The sequence below is a fragment of the Dunckerocampus dactyliophorus genome, chromosome 13 (assembly GCF_027744805.1).
Source record: "Dunckerocampus dactyliophorus isolate RoL2022-P2 chromosome 13, RoL_Ddac_1.1, whole genome shotgun sequence".
Classification (NCBI taxonomy): domain Eukaryota; kingdom Metazoa; phylum Chordata; class Actinopteri; order Syngnathiformes; family Syngnathidae; genus Dunckerocampus; species Dunckerocampus dactyliophorus.
The window spans coordinates 24,947,574-24,966,618 of record NC_072831.1 but is presented as its reverse complement, the minus strand read 5'-3'; positions in this window follow the sequence as shown (position 1 = coordinate 24,966,618).

Genomic DNA, 19,045 nt, shown 5'->3' with positions numbered 1-19,045 from the left:
GTATACGAATGAAAATACACCCGACATCATATGAAAAAAATTGCATTTTTAAGGACGTCCCGATGGACTCTCTCAGTGTTAGATTTTTGCATCGCTACAATATGGGGATTGTACTTGTAACATTCTTACACACGCGCTGGATGATGACTGTCACTAAGCGTCACTGCTACTGGACTGTAAAAAAAACATCCAGAGGCGTACAAAACGTCTTTACTTTGCATACTGTCCCCATAAATGTCACTTAAAAGCAGTTTCAAATAAGGCCAGATGAGTTCAGTATGAATACTGAATAAAGTCAATGAACTGACCGAAAGAAGAAGAAGCAAATCAACTGTATTTCACAGGTCAACCACCGTATACACGGAAAACAATGACGTCACAGGCAGGCAGACTGAATCGAGTAACGTTTTACATCTTTATCATTAAAAGTGCTAAAAAAAAGCACATCCATATAAAGCCTGCCATGTTTAAATCCAATGCTTAATTTCCTCGCATCGATTCAATCGATTGATTACCTTTTAAACCATGTTAGATCGATATACTGTACATGTCGTCCTGAATGGAAACTTGAGAACCCAGATCGACGTAGTTGAATCGTCGGAATATTAATCGATGCATGGATGTGGTGGATGAATCGTAACACCGCTAGTCTCTGGCGAATGTGTCGTCTGTCGTCTTTTTCTATTAATATGTTTAACTGCTTCGCACAGGGGTGACCCTTGGCACATATGCCACCCGAAGATTGCACAGGGCCAAAAAAAGCAAAAACGTTGGTGTTTATATGTCAAATATTTCAGAAATTCCAAAATCTTAAGCTTTTTCCAAGTCGTTGTGTGCCCTAATTTGTCTTAATGTTATTGTTTGTTTTGTTTGTCAAAAACTACATAACCAATTTCAACAGACTAAGTTAAACTAAAAGTGATCAAGGGTATTTTTTTCCTCACTTTTATTTAAGCGCGAGACATTTTTGTGAGATTTTCCTTAATGTGTGAATAAATTATGCAGGAGGTGGTGGGTATCTATAAAGGTTTCCAATTTGGTGTTGGCGGTCCACTGCTCAGTGTCTTGCTAGTAGTCATTCTGCTGCCTTTCTTTATAGTTCGAACGTGTTCTTCACTATCAAAGACCATCCTATCAATGATCAGCACCATGTGAAGGTCAAATAGGAGAAAAGCGCTGGCCCATAGGCGCTTTTCTCTCTCCTCCAAAAGGTGGAGTGGGGTGGGGGTTAACTTGACATGAATTGAAAATGAGCACATAAATGTGTGTCCATCGACGCAACACTGCTGCAAAACTCTCTTTTTTTCTTCCCCACGCTCTCCTTTTGTTTTTGCTTACTTTGATTTAATACTGTGTGGTAAGCATGCCTAAATATTAATAATTCCAGTGCTTGCAGATGCATTTCTAGCGACTCAAAGGCCTTGAACTGACACTAGCATCCTCCCTAGCGAGCACATATATACACTACTTCAACTTTCTGCTTCAGCAGCTTTGATAATAATCTAACCTCACATGTGTGCTTGTCTTGGGGAGTTTCACTGCCAAGCGAGCAAGCATCCTGAAGCCTCCTTTTTTGATTCCAAAGGTTATTTGGTGACAGCAAACCTCCTCTGATGTCTTTTGTGACAGCTCCGTCCTGGATTGGTGCCTGGATTGTTGGGGTTTTTTTCTTGTCACAAATCCCCTCGCTTCACATTAAAAGCCAGCGAGAGATGCCGCCTCTGTTCTCATCATCATCCGCTGATAAAGAGGACCGTGTTAAAAGGTCACTGTGACAAGGTGAAAAGCTGCTGCAAACAGGAACACAAAGCAATAATCTGAAAACTGCACCGTCTTCTTTACATTGCTCTGTAATAGTTCCCCTTTATGAAATAATGATCACTGTTATGTCTTATTCAGAGTGGCATTATAGAAGTAGGTTACCTGTGCTCCAACTCTTAACACACCTCGGATGTCTGGGCCGCATCTGGCTCGCTGTCAGCCCTCATTGTGGCCTGCAGGCTGTGTCCTCATCAAGCTTAACTGCCCTGACAAGGTGCTACGATGCTCTAAAATGTTTTTAAATAATTACATTTTTCATTCAAAGATGCACTGCACTACATAGGGTTGGGAAAAGTATGTTGTTTAGTGCTAACAAGGATGTTCTGTGATGAAAATACAGTAGGAACACATTTGGTCTCATGCAGTGTGTTAATAACACAACAAGACGTCCACCATATTGTACTCCAGTGTTGTGGCACCACCGGTCAAAAGTTTTTTCCAGTTATTTATTGAAATTCAAGTCGTTCAAGTGAAATGAATAGCTTGAAATGGTACTAAAGTAAGTGGTGAAGCGCCACAGATTAAAAAAAGTAAGGTTACCCAAAACTGAAAAATAATGTGTATTTCAGAATAATACAAACGTCCTGTTTCAGGGACCACAAAATGGGTCAACAGAAAGGGAGGCTGATCAAGCCTTGGCAGTTGGTGCAACTAATTCCTACAGGTGTTCCAAGTTCTGTAGCGCTTACTCCCTCCTCTGTCTGCATAAAAACTGTGTTCGGAACACACTGTGGTACTATACCCTCATGAACATCAGTTGAACAGCATTGTACTGTAGAAAATCATTTGTTGCTACAACAAATGGCCAGAAAAAAGGGAATTAACACTGGAAGGGAGACAGACCCCCTTAACACTTCAAAATGTAGGTTTTTCCTCCAGAGAAATTGGAGTGTTGTAAAACTTTTGACCGGTAGTGCACCTTTAGGGCACATCAACAGGCGTCCTCCATTTGAAACATACAAGTTCATTTATCCCGTGAAGAGATCAGTCAGACACACTTTGCTGTATTTTCAATCTTTAGTGAAGTAATTGTTTAGAACAGGGGTCACCAACCTTTTTTCTTGAAAATGAAAATGGCCACGAGTTACTCATTTTTGTAGAAATGATTTTCATGCCTTTTTTCAAACCAAACAAATCAAATATGCTTGTTTTACCAAAACATTCACAAAATGCTGGTATCCACAACTCACATTTTATGTTTCAGAATACATTTCTTTCTAGTGTTCTCACATTATTATCTGAAAACCTGAATGAAAAGCAGGCTTGCGGGCACCTCGTGGTCGTGGGGGCTACCTGGTGCCCGCAGGCACTGTGTTGGTGACCCCTGGTCTAGAAGATGTCACAAGCTTAACGCTGGACTTCTGTCCCCCCCATGAGAGAAGGAGGAAGAAGCCTCGAATTAGGAAGTGCCCACGCTGTTATGCTGTTCTCGAGTCCCGCCCATGCAGGGGCGGTGCCCTTTCCCTACGTGGAACAGTGGTGTGTGTCTGCATCTAACTGGCACCAGTTTGTGTCAGTCCAGGGTGTAGGTGAGTGCATTCTAAGTGTGCCAGCTGTAGCAAGCAGGTAAGGTTGCCAAGCAACCTGCCTGTGCAAAATTCAAGCAACAGTGCTTTCATTGTTTAATTATACAGTACTTTTATTTTTTAATTCTAGCCAACTCTAACACCAGCCAGAAAATGTACGCAAACCGAGGAAAAAATTTGATGTAAGTTTTCAACGTTAACACACTAACCAGGGCGTACGCTAACCGAGTTTCTACTGTATTTATATTCCACTTAATGCCAAAAGTATCAAGCTTTTACTGTATATGACTTTACAGCATAAACTAAAGATGTCACCATGGCAACAGTGTGCCCATCATCCGGTGGCAAGCGCCAAGTGTTGCTGTTCCAAGCGCCAGCCACCTCGTTTGGCCCTCTGATTAATTACCGCTCTGATGAGATGTGAAGGCTGTGAAAATGTCACAGGGCTCGCATATATAGACGTTTGCTTGTATACGAACCTCCTAACTCACTGTGTGCCAGTCTGCTTTCATATTGCACGGCATGACCCTGCATATTGTATCTATGCTCGTGCGGATTTGCAAGCTGAGGCCTGATTTCTCTTCCTGAACTTCATTAAAGCCAATTGATCAGGCGACGCCAGAAAAAGTATTTTTCCAGCTTACACGTCAATCAATATAAGCTCAGAGTGAGTGAGCAGTAAACATTCTGCTAATTATTATGAATCCTGCTCGTCTGTGCCACAGCCTCACAGGCGAGACGCAGACATTACCTTATAGGCGACAGGCTTGATTCAATTGTGTTGAATAATAAAAAAAAAAAAAAAGTAGAGAAACGTATCTCTTGATGAAAAACACAAACGACAAAGCAAATTTCCCTGATGAATCGCTCCATTTACTGAAATAAATTGAATTGATGCAAAGGATTCTCCCAGAGGAAGCGGAAAATTGTTAAGCTAAGGATGGAGAAAGCGTCTCTCGCCTTATTATTTGTATTAAACATAAGATGTGCCAAGACAGCCTCTGTTTATCCCTCTTAATAAGTCACACACAAACATCTAATTATGTCGGGACAAAAAAAGCAAGAACAAATGCAATTATTCAAATGAGCAATATGCATTTTGCGGGGATATTTTAACCCATCCTTTAATAAAACATGCTTTTGCCTATGAAAGTATGGGCCTTCAAAGTGACTTTTGAAGGCGTTCATTGTGCCACATTTGAATCATTAGCACCGTGTTTTGGCTGCACAGCATCACAAATCCATCTCATATCATTGCACAAACATATGGCCACTAACCACATTGGCTGTGTGAGCAGATGTTATTGGCTAAAGGCAATAGCGCTCCCGCAATTTTGAAAGATTAGTGTCCATCAGAGCGTTTCCTTGTTTGGTGTCTGTTTCCTCATGCTCGTTTTTTTTTTTATTGCCAATCCAGCCACATACACACACTATTAGCACTTCCACACAATGTCTGCAATGGGTTCCATTTGTGTTGTAATAGAAAACAACACAATTAATTGTGGATTAATTAAAGTGAATCTTGAATGTTACTTCCAGGTTCCTGTTTGACAGGAAATTTGTTTGGACCAACAAGGAAGTGGCAGTGATTGTGATTCTTTGATTGCAATTTTCAAACATACTATCTGAAACAAAACAAACACACTTTTATAAATTATGGACCATATTTAAGCCCTAAAGGAGGCTATGTTTTGAAATAGATAATAATCCATTTTTTGGAAAATCAGTTAATAAATGATCGCTGTTTTGTGGTTGAATATGGTCCATTATTCGTAAAAAAAATATATATGCATATGTACGTATTGATGGCCGAAAGTATTATTTTCAAGCATAAAAATGGCTAAATGAACGAAAATGCAAATATAAGGCATTCAAAAGACATGAAAAAATGTTATACTGTACCTATGAATTGTGTGCTTCTTCAAGAAGCGTGGTCTGGGAAGTGACGTGACAGCTGCCTAGAGTTGACTGTTAGCTGAGTGCTAGCAGCAGGTTAGCAGTGTAGCGAGTGGCCGACAGCAGCTCCTGTGTGAGTGTTCACTGCATATGTGTTCTCTGCTTGTTAATAAAGCGATTGCATCGTGCATCGTGACTCTCTCCTTAACTACAAACAGCAGGAGTAGAATATAACATTACATTAATGATATCCACCAGGAAGTATGCTGTCAATGCTAACGTGTGAGTCTTATATATATACATATATATATATATATATATATATATATATATATATATATATATATATATATATTATAGGAAAGATTGCTTTTATATATATATATATATATATATATATATGTTGTATATAACATATTGTATATAAATACCTGTAGTTACATGTGCCAAGTGCATTTCAATTGAATTCGAAAAAAAAATGAAATCTCAAGTCTCAAAATATGTCTCAAATATGTCCATGCAATTTGACATTTCATGTAAAAGTCTGCATCGAGCACAAACTGAAAAGAAACATGATATATTATTAACATCGGTATATGTAATCCCAGCGAGAAGTTCATTAGTATTGATTTTTAAATGAAAGCGGACACTTTAAGTGACTCCAGCGTGCACTTTCACTCTTAACAAACCTTCCAGAGCGTGTGCGTGTGTGTGTGTGTGTGTGTGGAGGGGGGTCAGAGGTTGGCCGGTTAGCTCGCGATCAGAATAAAGTGTGAGCTAAAATAAAGCAGAAATGTTCCTTGCCAAATGCTAATGTGCCGTTGGAGTCCCACGCCAGCAGTGACCCTGTGCAATGTGGGTTTTTTGATAACGCTCATGTGATTAGTAAGGTCACACATAAAAAGAAGCGTAAATGGAGATGATGCTTTCCAAAGACCAGGCTGATTATGCAGTACAGGCCTCCCTTTTCATCAGCAGGTTGAGAATGTGGATTGTTTTTTGCTTTATTTTAAGAACAACTTTCAAAGTATTATTACAGCACTTTTGATGCTGAAACCTTCCCCAATTCATATAAACGCACACTTTTTGAAATTGACAAACATCAGCAACACTTTGCTGAAAAAAAACAAAGCTCGTCGACCTTGTTCGTGGTTTACACTCAGCTTACACAAGAGGGAAAAAAACACCCAAAAAAAGATGCAAAGAAGAAGGAGAAGAAGAAACATGCAATAAGGATTTGGCTGCTCATTGGTGCTGCACGGAAGGAAAAAAAAAAGGGTTTGCTGCCCCCGTGGCTTGCACTTGAGGGATCAATGGTCATTAATCTTTCCAGAGAGGCTCAGGCTGCACTTTTTAGGAGGTAGAAGTATTGCTGATCCAAATAGAAGTTGTCTTTCTGGGAGTAACAAGCAAGTTTGTGTGTCGGCCTGCTGAAGTACACGTACAGTATCGCTAAGAACACTTCAAAGACCTCATCTATTGTGAACTGGAAATGCTTTTGTTGGACTCTAAAACAGATTCCATATATAAAATAGAATAAGTTCATGGTGTGGACCTAGTTTAGGGTTAGTTCAATCCAAAAGTCAAACTGCGTACAATAACTTTTACGACCCTGCCTTTAAGAAGCATCGGAATCGGAACTGGAATCGTTCAAATTCAAACGATGCCCAACTTCAGCTATAAACAAGGTGCGACTGTACTGCTATTTCTACAATGTATCACGGACCAGTAAAAAACAATCCATAAATAAGCCATAAATAGCCCCTGGGCCGCACTTTGGACACCCCTGCAATATCTAATTTATTCTAATTGTTTTTTTACATTTAAATTGAATGGTATCATGTAAGACAAAACATGCTTTTCCCCCTGAGCTCCATATCATTAGCCTAATTTATTTTCCAGCTGAGTGAAATCAGACAATTATCAATAAACCAACTGAGAAGTGAAGGAAGGGTATTCCAAACAAACAAAAAAAATGTTGAATGCACTCTCAATTGAAGCCATGAAATATAACGACTTAAACTGGCTTAATGAAACTGCACATATCATTACAATAATCATCCCCGTGCAATGCAGACGCCCACACGAGAAAAACTGAGAGATCATTGTCGAGAGTTATAGACAGGAAATGATGATATACACTCATTGGGCACCTGCCCCATCTAATGAGGTCTAATAGAATAGTATTTCACTCAATCAATCATCTATCATCATCTATTTTTATCCAAGTGAAAATGAGGAAATATGAATATATGCTCGACGCCTAAAGAGGAGGTCAGACTTGGCTGCAGGAGGTCGCTCTTCTGGATGGCATCAAACTTTTTAAAGTTCCAACACCACCATGTTTCACGTCAGCTCGTCCTGGGAACGACACTTCCTCATTGCCACTAGAGGACGGTGGTCTAAATAAACAGGAATACAAAGAAAAACAATACGTGGATTTTCTTATCACTCACTTTGTAACTCTTAATGCGGATGTACAATTAGATGCATTTAAGTATGCTCGGAAATGCCAGAAAACACATCTGCTCAAAACAGTGGTCGTCGTGGTGAACAGAGATCTGAGCCGGAACCCAAAGCTCTCAATTTACTGGTCGATCTATGTTCCCACCCTCACCTATAGTCATGAGCTTTGGGTTGTTCCCCAAAGAAAGAACGAGATCGCGGATACAAGCGGCTGAAATGAGTTTCCTCCGTGAGCTGGACTCACCCTAAGAGATGCTCCTTCACATCGAGAGGAGCCAGTCAAACCCTAAAATCTTTAAAAATGTCCCACATTGGTAACCCCCATCTCTCAAGAAAGTCAGAGAAGGTTGCAGCCTCATAAATCTATTTTGGGAACATAATACGGTTTAAATGGGAATATTATGAGGCTGCAATAAAAAAGTAGAATTATGTTTACACACAAATACATAATTTTCCGTATCCTAATCTATTTTTTTCCTGCCTTAGTATCACAAAAGTAGGCAGCAAGCATATATATTTTAAATATTGGCCTCATTCATCACATGTCTAATTAAAGGTACACCGGAAATAAGGAAAGTGTCATTTCTGCCTGCAGGAGAGAGCACTGATGTACAAGCCCATCTGCAGGGTTTGTGCTCAGTCTCTCTTATGATTTTAAATAGCATCTTTTTGTCCCCTTATGTTCTCATTTACACCTTGTATCGGTCTGTATTTACCATCGGTGATGGATCATTTACAGTATCTCACAAAAGAGAGTACACCCCTTTAGCTTATATCTTCTCAACAGACGATACTATAGAACTGAAACTACTATAGATATACTATAGACATCATGTCATGGCAGCACATGGCATGAATGTGTCTCATAGAGTTGCCAACGCCTGTATTGAGCCGACAAGGGACGCACTTGGTCCCATATTGCCGCAAGAATCAACACTAGTCTGTAAAAGCTCAATGGTTTCAGTTTGACTGCTTGACACAGGCTACGCAAATCGATGCCAGTGTGTTTGATTACTCCCCTGTCAAACCTATTCGTGTTTGACTTGTCTTGCATCTTTCTGTACACGTTCTTTATAGCTGTCCCCGGTTGACAGCTTGCTAGCTTGCTAGCTAGAGTTATCCGCCCAGCTTCGGACTCCAAATGTGACTTTTTACCACATCGGCATCTTGTTTTTGAAACAATTAAGCAATCCGGTTAGTTCGGAGCTCGTTTTTGTCCCACGGGAAAAGCTACAAGTGGACGTCATGTTCATGTGGTATGTACTAGCTAAGTGTGGCTGAGCAATGTAGCTCTCTTGTTGTCATTCTACTAATTATGTCCTCAAAACATTACTTGTGTCAAGGGTCAAAGAATATTTGCTTCAACTCTTAGTAGTTTTTATTGTAACTGTTCAATTCAGACTTTATGCCTTTATATAATGACAAACGCGCTCAAAAGTCGCAGCTGGAAGTACCAGAACAAGAAGTACAAAAAACAACGACAATGCTAATGTGTGAGTCTATATTATGTCTTATTTATGTTTAATACAGTAGTCCAAAGTACAGCCCGGGGGCCATTTGTGGCCTGCGGCACAGTCTACAAATATAATTTAACTAGAAAAGCACTCTGAGAACTCAGACCTCCACCAAGTGTCGTAGTTCCCCCCATATTGTGATTCACACCGAAATAATAATCCTACATTTTTTGGATCAGTTTTTGATATTTTGTTGGAAACTTGTCTTGTATTTTTTTTTGTGGAGTCATATGCACAAATGCCGGAAATGGTCCTATTTTGCAATGTTAAAGAATCCTTTAAAAAATTCCTGAATCCAGACGGTGATCCCGATCACCCCCAAAATTGTATCAGTTCCTTAATATCCCATTTCCAACAAGTCCTGAACATTTCATTGAAATCCATTCAGAATTTTCAAGTTATTTTTGAACACAGACAAACAGATAAACGCCGGCAAAAACAGAACCGCCGCGCTGAACTTGTGCTTTGCGGTAACAAGAAAACTAAAAGTAAAAAACAACAGCAAACATTAAAAAAATCAGCAGTAATTTTACCAGAATATGAGAAAGAAGTTGTAATCTAGCAAAGACAAGTTATAATTTTATGAGAATAACGTAATAGTATGAGGAAATATAGCGTCATTTTCGTAGCATAAAGTGGAAATATTAAAGAAAGAAGATTTTTTGTTTTCAAAAAATCATAATAATATGAGAAACAACATAACCACAAATAAAATTGTCTTTTTTGGAAAATGAGGTTGCGGATAAAGTTAGAATATTATGGGAATAAAGTAAAAATATTATGAGAGTAAAGTCAGAATTATGAGAAGAAAATTTACAAGAAGAAAGTTGAACTAGTTGGAAAATAAAAAAAAAAACAGCAGCAGAAATGAAAAAACAGCTGTAGTTTTACAAGAATGAAGTCAAAATATTTAGAGAAAAATGTTTATATATTTGATAATAAGAAAAGTCACAATTTTGAAAGAATAAAATCATGTAATGTTAGTCGCATAGAGTTGAAATATACAGATAATGTCATTTTTTTAAAGGTGTAATTTCTGAGAAACAAACAAAACAAAATAAAGTTGTAATTTTTCGACAATTAGGTTGGGGAAAAGTTAATATTATGGAAGAAAACCTTTTTTTAAAGTTGTAATTTTAAAAATTAAAAAAAAAGTTAATATTATGCAAATAAAGTCACAATATTACGAGAAGAACATTTTTTATGAAGAAAGTTGAAATATTTGGAAAGATTTTTTTTTTTTTTAAACAGCAAAAATGGAGGGAAAAAAGAGACTGTAGGTCATACTAATAATAGGCTTTTTCACCTATCACAAAGGTGAGATGCAGTTTATTCTTGAAATATATACAGGTATAACTTCTTCTTATGACTACAAAGTATAAGTGTCCCTTGCATCCTTTCATTTTTCAGTATGTGGCCCTCGGTGGAAAAAGCTTGGACACCCCTGGTTTAATAGGTGTTATTTTCTCTTATTGTGTCTACTATATAGGGGTATTATTTCACGTGTAGAGGTCTCTTATCATGTTAAAACCCATATTTAGAAGGTCATAAACAGGTTTTCTATGCTTGTAACTACGGAAATATCCCATTTATAAATAAGGAATCCTACATTGTGGAAATTCACTTATCATGGTCAGGTCAACAACCCTTAACCGTGATAAACCTGGTGAATATTTAGTGCGAGCATCATTATCATCTCGCCCCGCCCGAATCCTCTTGGACATGGAATTCACCAGAGCTGCACAGGCTTTTACTAGAATCCTCTTCCACTCACCCATGGTGACCCACTTGTGGACGTCAGACACCTTGCATTCCTCCAGCCAGTTTCCTCTGCTTCACAGTGTCACAGTACATGCTGGAATTCATGTCAAACTGTAGCTCCCCGGCGTTGGCAGCACTCGTGCAGCCCCAGACCATGATGCTACCACCAACATACAGTATTTATTGTCTTGGTACTCACTTGCGCTGCCAGCTATTTAGACAATAATAGCTTTGTGTTGACAAGATATACTGTAATAAGAATTTGCTGTAATGTGACAGATGTGCTCACTTGTGTGAGATACTCTATTTCTGCATACTTCTGTGTGGGTTTTTTTAAACTTTTTTGCGGAACTAATTGAACATAAGCTCGTGCACGCAGACAGAACAATAAATCAGAGAGCAATTGTTGTCATCATTTTTTACACATGCAGCAGCAACAACGCAACTTGTGGCTGTGCATAAAGCTAATTAACCTTAACCATATTGTGTGGTTCCATTATGAAACAGCAACAACAAAGAAAATCCCCTCCATTCAGCTCGTTTGGGGGGGGGGGTGGGGAAAGTCATCTGGTATAATTGATGGAGTCTTAAGAGAATTCATTTAAAGGGAATTAGCATCTGCGCTTCAGTTAGAGTGTTTTCTATCTTTATAAGCAAAAATAATAATAAAAGGACAATTAAGCCAGATGGGAAGTTTGGGTTATTACATCAACATGACTGTGTGTGTTTGAATAATTAAAGCCAGATTGTGGCTTCTGTATGAATTACGTTCTGCGAGTATTTTGAATGCGTGTGACCCAGTTCTCGTGTATGGATCTCATCTGTGGACTCACGAAAGACCTCAGCTGGAGTTTAGCAACATGCAGCCAAATAGTCTCATTAGTTCCATAAATATTCACTTTAGTCACACAAATGTTCCTGGTGATGATTCAAAAATGTCTGCAGTCTTTATGCAGTGACATGCCACAATCATGAGTTTTGATAAATAATAAATAAAACTTGAACTTCACATGATCCCACACTGCAGTATGTGCCCTTGCGGTTGCAAAGCTTAGACGTGCATTCATGAGTGGGAATTAGCATATAAGGCCTTCCTGTGTATACAATGGCGCTTGATTCATTGTCAGCCTAACTACACTGCATCTGCATTTTGTCACATGCACACATCATTTGCACTGTCACATTGGTCTCCCAGCAGGCGGGAAATACCATGAAGCAACTTTCTACATACTTTGCGGTAATATTTACACCATAGACCTGCACTAAACTTCTCAATAATGGGGCTCAGGCTGATTTTGTGTGTTTGCCGACTTTGACAGACGACAAGGAGGTGTCAAGTAGAAATGATGTAGGCCTACACCATCAACTGGAGGTTCCCAGTAGGCGTCCCAGGCGCCACATATGGCCTTTAAGCTTTTCATTTGGCCTGCCAAACGTTACCAAATAATGTGAAACGTTCAGTCTAACTCAGGGGTGTCCAAAGTGCGGCCCGGGGGCCGTTCGCAGCCCGCGTCTGTGATTATATCGGCCCGCAGCACAATCTAAAAATGTAATTTAACCAGGAAACTTTAAAAAACAACAACAGCAGCAACAATGGGAAAATCAATCAAAAGTCAAAATATTAAGAGAAGAGTAGTAATCTAGCAAGGACAAAAAAAAACATAATTTCACAAGAATAAAGTAATAGTATGTGGAAAAATGTCATTTTAGTGGCATGAGGTTGAAATATTAAATAATTGTTTTAAAAGTCAAAAACAATTAATAAAGTAGGCTAGGGAGCTGGGAGAAAATTTGTAAAATGGGAATAAAGTCAAAATATTAGGAGAAGAAAATATACAAGAAGAAAGTTTAAATGTTTTGAAAATTATATTTTAAAAAACAACAGCAGAAATTTTACCAGAGTAAAGTCAAAATATTAAGAGAAAAAAATTGTTTTCTAATGAGAAAAAAGTTGCAATTTTATGAAAATAAATTTGTAAAATGATGAAAAATATGATTTTAGTAACAATGTTGAAAATTAAAAAAAATACATTATTGTTTTAAAAGTTATAATTACTAGCAGAAAATTTACAAAAGGAAAGCTGAAATGAAATAGTTGGAAAAAGTAAAAAAAAACAGCAGAAACTGAAAAAACAGTTGTAATTTAGGGGCATAAAGTCAAAATATTAAGAAAAAAAGTCATAACCAAACAAAGAACAAAAGTCGCAATTTTACAAGAATACACTCGTATTATTATGGAAAAAAGTTCATTTTTAGTAGCGTTTCTCCTATATTACAAAGGTGAAATGCAGTTGTTTTTTTTTTTTAGCTACATATACAGTAGCTTCTTAGCATATCACAGTGGCCCTTCAATCCTTTCATTTTTCAGTATGTGGAATTCGCTTGGAAAAGTTTGGACGGGGAGCGTTAATGGAGCTGGAACTAACTTTTATTACAAATGTTGATCTGAAATCAAAGGAGAAGGCATTCGCAAAGGTGGGCTGTAAACCCTGTGTACATGTTGTATACATACAGGAAATAATGTACTAAAATCCAACCAATCAGTGCACTTGACAGTCTACGCAGCCGTTATGCAAGGTTAGATTTCTTGAGAGGTACACAGGCTGGTTTGGAAGGGGAAGAGCAAACTGGCGTGTTGTTTGGTGTTTGAATATGGTCTATTAGTTTAAAAAATGAATATTTAAGCAAATGTTACATATTTTTGGCCTAGATTAAGCATTTCCAAGCATAAAAATGGCTAAATAAACTGAAATACAAATACAAGGCATTCGGAAGACACATTCAAATTGTGAATGTCATTTTCTACATTCGTCACTAGGTGTCAGTAATGTTACTTTCATTTTTGGTGAGACAAGCGTCAGACTTCATCGCCGGAAAAACAGGCTTTTATTGGAGGTTTGAATTTTCTCACAACAGGCACAATCATAATAACAATACAGTCGTCCCTCGCAATATTGCGGTTCAGTTATAGCTCCCTCGCTATTCTGCGTTTTTTTCAGAAATTAATTAATGATTGCTGTTTTGTGCTAGACTATGGTCTATTATTAGTCATAACATATTGAAATACAAGTGACATGTAGTATTTTCAGACTGTGGTAATCTGATTAAAAATGTTAATCATTTGACAGCCCTAGGTGAAATGCTACTTAAAACATTGCGTTGTAGTTATAAGTGAAGGTTTTATTATGATCACAGAAATGGATTGCATAGCCCAACAAATCAATTCTAAGCATAACATTTTTTGTAAAAGTTGGTGGTTGAACTTTGGTGTTGTTTTGCAGCATTTAGATTGAGGCCATGGCGAGTTAAAGAGTCAATCAAAACATTTGAATGAAGATGAGGCCTCGTGTGCCCGCTTGCCTGCAAACTTCAAGCTCTATTATTGTTTTGCAGCATAACTCGCTGACATTTGCCTCCTGCTCTGAATATTCATAAGTGTGTTGTAAATGATGAGGCGATGGTTGATGATGTTTGCAATCCAGAATCCTGAAATGCAGTTTGGAGCGGCAAGACAGGAGGTCAGACTCGACAAGATCATTCACCAAGAGGGTTTTCTCTCGAGACAAAAAAAAAAAAAATAGGATGGGATACACAAAGTCAAATAATGAATGTCCTCAAGAAACAAGCTGTGCTCTTAGCAAAACAATGACATTTTTTGTTGCTTTTGTTTTCGCTGTAAAAGGACACCACTGCAATGTAGAGATCTGATTTGTCACAAGACATGAAACAAGTCAAATAGCATCCAAACGTTACTGTACTGTATCCTGTACTAGTATCCTGTAGAGCAGTATGATTGCAGGCTGCAATGGCACTTTTATGCCACTTGTATTTGTTTACTTGTAAGGTTCGCCATAAGCAACAATATTTGATTATTAGTTGACTATGGATAAAATCTAACGAATCAGATTCGACTATGAAAATACTTAGTCAAAAACAGCCCTAGACGCTATAACCATCACACAGCAACTTGACACGCAATTACACATACACAGGGAAACTACTACTACTACTACTACTACTACTACTACTACTACTACTAACGTACTACTACGTTAACTCTAAACATGTAACTTTAGTAACTTTTTACAAGACAAGTGCCGCAAAGCATGCTGGGAAATGTTGAGTGATGTTGGCTCCTAGCATACTGTTGTAAAATTGCACTTTATTCAGGGTGTTTCCACAACGCATTTTAAACCATGAAACCACAGTCCATGCCAGGGACTTAAATGCCATTTTTCCACGTAGTCAATTTCGCGAAATTGTATTTTTGTCAGCGTGCTTGCACGTTCCATATCAGGACAGGAAACCTTCTGAACCCACACCAGATGCTCCAGTTGAGCCTTAAAATGTCGGTCAATGCCATGTTTCCAAGTTGTCAGTTTTTTCGTGGCCCATTGTCAGGCCAGACGGTCCTGGAAATCCTTCACACTCACACTAATGATCACCGTGGGACTCAAAAACGGCACTTTTCTGGAGCTGTCATTTTTCGTGGCTTAAAATGACACTTTTCCGTTGGTCAATTTTCTTTTTTTTTTTTTTTTGTTAAGATGTCCTTTTTGGTAGCTTAGTCATCCAGGAAAGGTGGCCTGTGTGTTTATTTGGCCAGACCAGATTTTCTGTACAACAGGTGAGTCTGGTATACTCCTCCTGTTCATGCATGCTTTAAGAGGGGACAGGCAAAGAGGAATGAGAGAACACAGTGTTAGAAGATAGCTGCTGTCATATTAACTTTTTCGCTGGGATTGGAGTCTGAATGTGGAAACCGGGGGGTGGATAGGGAGAGAGAGGAGAGCAGTATACAGAAACCGGCAATGATAACATCTCTATCACTTGGTCACTTATTATTTTTGTAATTCGCAAAATCGCGCCTTTCCCGGACCATAAGGGCTCCAGACCTAAAAGTGCCCTAAAACGGATGGGGCAAGTTCCTCAAATGTCTTAACTTATAAAGCACTCGTAAAGAGTCTTGAGCAAACGAAACTCCAAAGCAAGATGTCGTCAGTTCGGACTGTGCTCTGCGTGATCTACTTACTAAACAGAAGAAGGTGGCGGGAACAACAACAACACCAGCAATACCCTCCCCTTCCTTTGTTTTTGTAGTGAGGATGAAAGTAAGTGCTTCTGTCAAAATAAGCGAGGAGAGGCTGACAGCTTTCTCAGCAATAACAACCAGAGGCCAGATGTAAAAGATTAATGAGAGGACGCTGTCAGGAACAAATCACTCACATAAAGGATTCTGTCAACACAAGCAGGGTGGCGTTTTTTAAAGAACGTTTCCTCCGCCATCGGCAACCGAACACATCTTCCAATGACTGGATGGACTCGGCCATCAAGCGCTGAATAAAGTGTACGCCATTAAGACAACACAACAACAACAACCTGGCGTGCGATCATAGTCCCACATCGCGATGGACGCTACTCTGTGAAGTGACAGACGCCAAAAGGTCAACCGCGAAGAGTCCTCGACAGCGTGCGACGCTAAAAGGCTGCCGTGACCTTCAGGCGGTGGAGAGAGTTATGATGGTGGTGGGGTGAGGAGGGGGTTAATGGCAACACTGTGCTGTCGCTTAGCAAGGTTTCATATTCATGGCCTCATGATGGGGAAAGGTTGCCGCAAATTTTGATCTACCACACATCGTATGGTGCACAAATGGTCAAAGAAGGTAATGCATCTTGATTGTTTTTGAACATCACACAAAAAAACGCTAAATTTCAAGATGCAGAACACTCATTTTCTCATTTATTTGCCATTGTGGAACTGCGATTCCATGGAAAATGGATGACAATTAACAACCACTATGCATTTAACATGACCGCCCTCTAGAGGAATAAGGTGGAAACGTAATTGGAGTAGTAGTTTTTCTTTTTACTCTATATTGCGCAACACTGCAGCAACAGAACCAATGCTGTAATAGTGGTAAAGATCAAAGTGCTCAGCCAGCATTAATGCAGCTCATGAGTTCATTGTCAACAATAGTGCGGCAAGTGTAACAAGCATGAGTTTCACACTGACAAGAGTAGCCCAACCAACATTTTAAAGCGCATGCAGAGGTAGATAAAGCTACTGGATGCTGAGCATTCATGATACTTCAAATGCAACACCTCTGGAGATAATAAAAAAAAACTACAAGAGGTTGCCTACATCCCCAACTGTTAATGCCGGTGTGTTTTGAAGCATTTATGGTACTTAAAATATTTCCTGTACAGTTGATACTATTTTCATGACGGTCACAGTTTGACCCTGGAACAGACTTTTTCCTATGAAATAACTTGTTTTGAAAGCCATTTTTCGTGTTTCAACTTGTTCTTTAATCGGTTTATAGCTACAAAAATAAAGCCCAGATGTTGTTCTCTCTGTGTGTATATGTCCAAATCAAAGCCATGACGAGCTGAGCCACGACAGAATGTGGGCCACCGACTAATTGCGGAAATGTCACGCCCGCATCCGCTCCCTTTCCTTTCCCAGGTGGACAGTTCTGTCTGCTAATAAATGCCACCACCGCCTCCGATTGCACCATAATATGACACAACAACCCCGTAAAAAAATCAGTGCGTGACTCGCACCTCAGTGCTGGCTGTAATTAACTGCACTTATCGAGATTTAATTGAGCTGGGCGGTTAATGTGGAGATTAATTTGTAATGCGACAGCTCTTTCAGTGCTGCCGGTCATCACATTGCAGATCAAGCGCATTAACAAGGTTCCAGGGGACGTTAACCCATGTTGATATTTTATTTTCATTTGCTCTCATTGGTTGTTGTTGTCAATATACTGCATGGGCTATGCATGCATGCATGCATGCCATTCCCCATTCCGCCAATTACAGCAACCCTCATCTCATTTATATGCTAATAACACCTGTGATGTCATCGCTGGCAGCACCATTGGCCTTTTTTTCCAGTCTTGTCTTCATTCTCCTGCAAAGAGAGGTCAGTGTCTGAGGCCACTGCATATGTATGTCTGTAGGGGAATTTAATTTACTATGACATATTGTTAGTTGCACTTTCGGCAACAGCACTATGTAATTTTTATTTATTTTTGCACCATGAGGAGTCTGACCTTCAGCTGGTGTTTATTAGCAGCAGTGACGTTATTGTCCTTCACATCGGCTTTTATGAAGAACAGACATAAGATCCAGAAGCATCAGAATTATTTTCTTGTTGCTTCATGATCAATAGAACAAAATGGCTAATGCATTTTTGTTGACATTCTCACACTGTCACAATGTTTATATATGCAATTTGGCTACTTTGCTAAAGAGCTTGTACAGGTTTTTCTTCCCAATAGACCCGCAGCATCCCACTTCTGACACCCTCTCTGTTAGCTATCGTTGCAGTAAAAAAACACATAGTAGCCCTGGTTAGGACTAAGACTTTGTAGGTCTACTTCATTCTAATTGCCCAATCACTTAATCCCGGTTAGCATCCCATTTCTAACACCATCTGTGTTAGCTAGCGTTGTCTTATGTGGTCCGTCGTTATTGACGATAACATCTGACGCACGAGTTGTTCTCGGAGGCGTGGGATCTCATAGGGTTCCTATGGCACAAAACTTTCCACAGACAGAACAGCAGACTCCAGTCCCCAATTTTTGCTGTTGGTATTGTCTGCGATGACGGCCTTGGTGGAGAGCCTCTTCGGGCCTCAATCGTCATATTCCTGGGACCTGGCGGGAGTGCTGCAGCCTCTGTAACTTCCGATCGTCTGGGGCCATCCTTGCAATCAGGTTTTGTTTTCAGGGGTCAAGTTAGTGAGAGTGGAGGCTTTGCCCCTCCTTTGTCAATTAAACCTCTTCCTTGCAAAGGGTTTACCAACGCACAATCCACACAGAAGTCCTGTGCTGATGGGTCGTTAGGCGATGGGGGCAGGTCACTGGATGAAACTAGCGTTGTACAAAGTAGTCAAAACCATGTAATGCAAGGCCAAGGTAAGACAAAGACGTTAAGGAGCTGGGACAGATTAAATTCTTGCATTTCACTTCTGGCACCATTGGTGGTAACTTGTGTTATAGTCAAGACTTTGCTGGTCTGTTTCATTCCAGTTAAACCAAGTGACTAACTTGT